Here is an 8097-nt window from a genome sequence, read left to right as displayed (position 1 = left end):
AAATAGGTAGTTACATACTTTGATAAGTTACTAATGCTTTGACGAGATTTCCTATTATCTCTTTCCTTTTAAAAGAGTTTGAGAGATCATTCACGTGTGGTAAATATTTAATAAGTTTTAAATATTAAAAAAAACATTTTTTATAAATGAGTAGTTATGTATTTTGGTAGAAATAACTAATGTTTTGGTGATATTTTCTATAATATTCTCTCTTATTAAAAGAAAAACGGAAAAGGGTCAAAATTGCTCCCGAACTATATGAAATAGACCATTTATATCCTTCGTTACATTTTGGGATAAAAAATGCCCCTGTTCTTATCCTAAGAGACCACAAATACCCTCAAGAGTTAACACTCCAAATTTTTGTTGGCGTGGAAAGCCACGTGGGACTAATCCTTCCACCTAAGCGTTGCCAACTAGGATTCACTACAAAAGAACTAGACCTTTAGCGGCAACAACAGTCGCCACAAAAGCCCAGAAAATCGTCACTAAAAGTTTTTAACATTAAATTCTAATTTTGTGTTTTTTTCTTCATTGTTTTTAAAAAACCAAATATGATATCAATTAAGTAGGAGTTTGAAGACACTATATGTTTTATTTTTATGTCATATGTAAATGTATAAAATGTACAATGATGCATTATATATATATAGTAGGAGATTTGAATCGAGAAGTAATTTTGATTATTTTTCGTAATAATATTGGATGTTTTTAATATGGATATTGCAAGTTATTTATTTTAGAAAATTAGGTCGCAATCGAAAATTAATTATCATATTTTTTTGTTGAAAAAATAGGTTTTACTAGCGAATGGTTGTTGGAGCCTTAATCGCCACTAAAAATCACTCATAACCTTTAGTGACAATATTTTGGAATTTTGTGGCGACAAAAAAGTCAAGTTCTTTTGTAGTGAATCTTAGTTGCCAATGCTTAGGAGGAGGGATTAGTCCCATGTGCTTGCCACGTCACTAAAAAATTGGGGTGTTAACTCTTGAGGGTATTTGTGGTCTCCTGGGATAACTGCGGGGGTATTTTTGATCCCAAAATGTAATGGAGGATATAAGTGGTCTATTTCACATAGTTCAAGGGCAATTTTGACCCTTTTTCGAAAGAAAAATAAAGATTGAGAGTTCACTTATGTGCGGTGATAATAAATACTGTAGTTGATAAGTTTCAAATGTTGAAAATAAATTTTATAAAAATGTTGTTATGTACTTTGATAGAAGTAACTAACTAATACTTTGATAGAAGTAACTAATGTAGTTATGTACTTAATAGAAGTAATTAACTAACAGTTTTGTGCCACTTTCGTGTGTGATGGTTAATAGTTAAACTTTTTTAAAAATTAAGAAATAATTTTATAAATCAGTAATTGTATATTTTGATAGAAGTAATTAGTGTTTAGCGATGTTTCCTAAAAACTTTTTTTTAACAAAAAAATAAAGAAAGATTGAGATCTCATATTTGTGTCCTAATGAAAATAAGATACTAAGTTTTAAATCTAGCTAGATAAAAATTTTTGTGTCCACAAAAACTTGAGATCTCATATTTGTGTCCACAAAAATTTCTTTGCATGAAAGTAAATGCTAGTTTATAAGTTTTAAATGTAAAAAAATAATAATTTACAATTAAATAGTATACATTTTTGATGAAATAACTAGTGCTTTTGAAATATTTCCCAAAATCTTTTTCCTTATAATAAAAGATCTCAAGTTCTCATTGTATGTGTCACTTTCGACCATGGCGTTAAATAATTGATAAATTTTAAATGGAGAGAATTTATTTTATAAAAAAATAATTATGTATTTTTAAAAAGTAACTAGTGCTTTAGTGATATTTCCTAAACGAACTTTCCTTATAAAAAAATATATTGAGAGCTTAAATTACTTTTGTGCATGATGTAAATAGCTACTAATTTTCTAGTGTTGAAAAATAACTTTATAAATAAATAGTTATGTATTTTGATGAAGTAACTTGAGCTTTGGCAATATTTCCTATAATCTTTTTCCTTATAAAAGCGTTAGCTCAATTATGTGCATGTAGGTAAATAGTTCATAAATTTTAATTATTGAAAATTGGTTTTACAAATAAAGATTTATTTATTTTGATAAAAATAACTAGTGCTTTGGCGATATTTGCTACTGTAAAATCTTTTTCCTTATGAAAATAAGTTATAGAGCTAACTTCGTTGTGAGATGGTAAATAGATGATAAGTTTTAATTCAATATTTTGATAGAGGCAGTCAGTGATTTGGAGATATTTTTTAGAATCTCTTTCCTTATAATGAAAAAAATTGAGAATTATTGTGTGTGTCACTTCCGTGCGTGATGGTAATCGTAGCTGATAAATTTTATAAGTATAGCATTATTTTTATGAATAAATAGTTAATTTTATGGATAAATAGCTATCTATTTTGATAGAAATAATTAGTGCTTTAACGATATTTTCTACTATAATTTTTCTCCTTATAAAAAAAGTTTGAGAGCTCACTTCTATGAATGATGGTAAATAGCTGATAAGTTTTAAATATTGAGTTTACAGATAAGAAATCGTATATTTTGATAGAAATAACTAGTGTTTCGGCGATATTTTCTAGACTTTCTTTCCTTAAAAAAATCGAAAGCACACTTGTGTGCGTGATACTAGAAGTAACTAGTGTTTTGACGATATTTCTTTGATTTTTTTCATATAAAAAATAAATAATATCTTACTTTTGTGCATGATTCGTAAATAAAGGGTAAGTTTTAAATATTCAGAATTGATTTTATGTATAAGTATCTATCTATTTTTGATAGAAGTACATAGTGCCTTGAGTCTTTGTTTGGGTGGTTTATTGTAAACCATTGATAAGTTTAAAATGTAGAGAATTATTTTTATAATAAATAATTGTGTATTTTTAATAAAAGTGCTAAAATCGATAATAAACAATTGGAAAAGAAAAAGTCGATAAATTACTTTTTGTTAAAATATTCTTAACATTGTAGATTCATAAAGAAAATAAGAAATGACAAATTTGGAAGGGAGAGAATGTTAAGGATTTTATTTAGATAAAAGGTATTTTATGAATCAAAGTATATTGTAAATTACATATATTGACGGCAGTGATTTTTTTTTTTACACTAATCACTACTCATATTATCATTTTTACTAGATGATCGATAATTTTGATTGTAAAAAATATTTAAAATTACTAATTAAGTGATATTTTTATATATAAAAAAATAGTTGAAAAAAAATCTAGTCTAATAACAATAATGATGCATGGGATTCTCTTCCATAAAGCTCAGGTTTCTTCTGAGTGTGAACAAGATATATTTTTCAGACGATAATAAGACATTTAAGATGGAGTGAAAAAAGATATTTTTTTGCACTTCTCATTGAATCATTGGTCCTAAAAATGTCTTTCCCAAAGATAGAAAGACATCGATAAAGGGTCCATTTAACACTCATCGCCGTCATCATTTATACTCCTTGGTCCCTCCGTTCATTTTTTACTTCTCACATTTTGATTTAGCACATTTATTAAAAAAATAATTATTGATATAGTTAATTTACCATACTATTCCCTATTAAATGATGTCTTGAAAAATAAATATTTAATGTTGAGGGTAAAACATAGAAAAAAAAACTATTCATATTAATTATTACTCCATTTGTTTTTATTTAATTGTCAGAAGTTTCTTTTTGAAAGTCAAATCATATGAATTTTGGCTAACTTTTAAAATGTATTTTTTCATCATATTAATATGGAAAAAAAATGTAATTTATAATATTTTTTTATATAATTTTAAAATATCTAATTTTTTATTTTCAATATAGAATTAATATAATTTAATTTAATTTTAAAAATTAATCAAATTGATCCTCGAAAAACACAATTTTTAACGACTAAAGAGGAGTAATGAGTTTGCTTTAGCTAGCAACTTGCTAATACTCATTAGTCTTGGATATGCTTAAATATTTTGTAGTCATTGGTTTAAGTTTAAGAGCCTTTGAAAAAATTAAATGAAGATGTGTTTTGATGTTTTCAAGATTCCTCTATTCCTTTTTATACAGTGAGTTGCTATTATGGTTGGCCAAATACATCGACGATCATTATAGAGTACTTTATTCGTTTTATTTGGACACTTTATTTCAATTATTATTTTAATTTAATATGCTATTTAAATTTTAAAAATATTATCTGATGTAAACTATTCAGCACGTATGATATAAACATAATAATGGGTACGAAACAAATAACGCCATTTTAAAAAAAAATGTCATTAGGATTTAACTTAATATACGTATTTTTAACTCAGCTTTAATATGAATAAAGAAAGACTTTGATTCATTACTAATAATACTACTTAAAAGGCTAAATTTGATAGACTTTGACGGATCATCAATGAATTTTAAAAAGTAAGAATTAGAGTACTTCATCAATTATTTTTTGCTCAAAAATATGCAGAAATTATAAAAAGTATAAAATTGTTGTTGAAGAGTATAAATATAAATAATGAAAGCATAAATATTTAAATATTTTTATGTTTAAATGATACATAAAAAATGAAATTGAAGAATTTAAATGAAACAAGATGAGAGTGTCAAAATGAAAAATAAGGACAAGTTATAGGGGCTTGTCTATGTAGTTGACCAACTATATTCTATTGCTTTGTCTCATTTTATGAAAAAATATTAATATTTAGAGAGTCAAACAATTTTACATATAATTTTCATTCAAAAATTATTTTAAGTTATTAGTTATGTTGAGCTATAGTACTTTTTGTGTCAATTTTATTTTTTTTAAAATTAAAGATTTTATATCCAAATTTGTTATCAAAATTAAACATCATAATATTTATATTTAAAATTTCTACACATAAATTGAAATAAAAAGAACATAATTTAGATAACATAGTTTTATAAAGATGAGTGCTATAAGTAAAAGTCTACTCACATTCCGTATTTATATAAAATCGATAAACATAAAATAAAAAATTATATATACATTATGTAATTTTACATGCATGCTTTATTTATCATGGTATCATGCAAAACACGAGATGTTAGCTAGTTACGTACTCCCTCCAATCTTACATTTCACTTAAGACAATGTAAATTAAAAGAACAAATTTAGTACTTATAATCATTTGATCTGAAATCTTTTGCTACTTCTTGTTGTCGCAATATTAATATTTGCCCATCTTTATTATAAGAAGCATAAAAAGGAAAAAAATTCATAAATAGCTAAGATGCAAAATATAGTAGACCTCCTTAGCTAGAGTTTAATTTTAATGGCTAAACTGATTCACGTTTGTATAATTTGGATTTTTTAATTGATTATACAAATTGTTTACTAAGTTCCTTTAAGTGATGGGGCAATTTTGCTTAAAAAAGGAAAACGGTCCCTAATTCATGGTTATTATATCTAATTAAAATTTCTTACCTAATATGACTTCTTCTTCTTTTTGACGGAAAAAACACAACTCATTGTATATAACAATTGTATGTGTAAATAATTGAATCAAGTTTACAAAAAAAATTATATTTGAAATATACTCGTATGTATAAACAATATGATGTATAGTAGCAGTTTGTTTATGTTTATGAATAAATTGTATATTATAGGTTTTGTATAAATTGAGTCATATACTCATATAAATTAAACAAGTTGTATGTATATCATACTTGTATTTGTATTTGAAATATATAAAGCATACTTGTGTATGTCTTAAAATTATGAAATATAGACAAATAAAACACAAGTTTAAATCAAATAAATATACATATACAAATTAACTAATAAAATTAATTGTACAATAATACAATACTGGAGTTGTGTAATTTTAAATTTAAATTTTCAAAATTGGATTAATAAATTTTTCAAAATTTGAATTTGAATTTGGTTAAATTATTTAAGGGGAAGTGTCAGATTTTAGGAGATAGATTAGTGGGTGTGATAAGAGAGAGAGTAGGTGGTTTTGAGTTGTATAAAAGAAGAAAGAGAAACTCACACGTTTTGATACAAAATACTCACTGTATAATTATTTTATTTAACTATAACCGTTTTTTATAATTAAGTTAAACTATAGTTATGAAGCATAATTAACTATTATATATTAGCTTTAGTTATGTAATTTTCCCTAAAAAAAAATATCAAGCCCCTCTTCTACTTCTAAAACACCAAATATTTCGAAGGCCTTTGCTCATGAAAGAATAATCATTTTATTTGAAAATTTGAAAGTTAAAATTGTGTTTTACCATATATATTTTTTTGCACTAAATAAATATATAGAATTTGCAGATATTTAAAGAATTTAAACTAATTAACAAAACTAACTTCAACTACTGCACTAAGCACTAGCCCACTCTCATCACTTCCCATCCATCATTTGCACTCACACACATGCACACAACCTATCGTTTTTTGTTTTTGTTTTTTTTTAAAGAGAGTTAACTATCATTATATTAAAAAATGATAATTAATCTTTGAATTGAAAACTGAAATTGGTTAAATTAATTAATTTCTTCATTTGAATTGAGATTTTTTTTAAAAAATACTATGACAGTTATTTTTTATTTTTTACAATTGAGAGCCGTTTAAATTATTTATTTTAATTGAGATTTTTTTTGGTGTAGCTGCAAGTATTTTCTGGATTAGTGTTGCTACAATTATTTTTTTAAAATTCGAATTTAATCTAAAAAAACATATTTAAATGGTGAAATTAAATATTTCGAAAAGTCTAACCGTAAATTTTATATTGAAATGATTTAATTTTTTTTTAATAATAACAGAAAGATAAGGATTTGAAATTTAAATTTAATACTTTTAATTTTAAAGATGGTTACAACTTTTCCACTATATAATAACAGTAAGAGTTCAAGTTTTTTCTATTACAATTTTGGAGAAAGCTTTGTGCACAATTATTTGCTAAATCACGTTAGAATATCACCATGCATATCGATGTTGACTTGGAATATTTGACAAGTTCACAATTAATTATTCAGAACTCTTAACTAATAAACTAAATTGGTGGTCTCTTTCCGGTAAGAAGTAAAATTTTATTTCTAATACATTTCACTTACAAGTTGCGTGTGTCTAGGGTTTTATTTGTATTAGTAGGCGTTTGGCCGTGCGATACCATATCNAATTCTTGAATAGTGTGGTGCATGCATTGATAATTCTTTCGTTTAGAAGTCTTTTTAGCGGTTGCAAACATTAGAACTCGCCTTATTGCTACTTGTCGAACCAAGGAGGTAATCAACAAGAAAAGAATTATCAACATAGATTTAGTGTGATACTATCTAATAGGCTAGTGTCGATTGGTGCGAAGTAATAACTAAGCCAAACATCGATTATGATGTCTAATATGAGGTAAAGGTAAGGGTTAGTAAAGTACACACACGTAGCCGAACCAAGGTGTGGGGTGAAATTCTCTAGATGTCGGACCAAGGATTTAAAGATATCTAACTTATCACTTTGCATGTAATACACTAAGAAAAAATTGTTATTATTAGGATTACTGCGTTATGAGCTTGTGGGGAACACGGATACCCTAGTTATTACACTTATCTTGATAACAACCCAAAACTGACTTTTGATTGCTGATTATTTATTGAATTCTTACAATTTGTTCTACNTTGACAAGTTCACAATTAATTATTCAGAACTCTTAACTAATAAACTAAATTGGTGGTCTCTTTCCGGTAAGAAGTACAATTTTATTTCTATTACCTAATTAACATTAATCCACAAGTATCTAATCAACAAGATAACAATAATTAATCAAATGAAATTCCACAAAGTGGAGTTTGAAGAAGAAGAGTGACTCTTATTTTACCACTCTCTCTTCAAGGTAAAGAGTATACTTACGAAAGATCTTCAACTCAAACAAATCAAAGCAGTGATCAAAAGAAAAACATGACAACTAATAGCAAAATGATGTGAAACATATATGCAAAAAAAAAATTGTAACATTAACAAGAAGGTGCAGTCACCTAAACACAATAAGCCGCATATGATAACCAAAAACTCAAAACTAAAGACTACATGAATATGTTTTTTACTACGATCGACAACAGCTCAACCCAACCAAAGACTGGAATAAAGCTAAC

This window comes from Solanum stenotomum, chromosome 1 (genome assembly GCF_019186545.1).
Source record: "Solanum stenotomum isolate F172 chromosome 1, ASM1918654v1, whole genome shotgun sequence".
Lineage (NCBI taxonomy): Eukaryota > Viridiplantae > Streptophyta > Magnoliopsida > Solanales > Solanaceae > Solanum > Solanum stenotomum.
The sequence above is the reverse complement of the archived record's forward strand: the minus strand, read 5'-3'. Positions refer to the sequence as shown.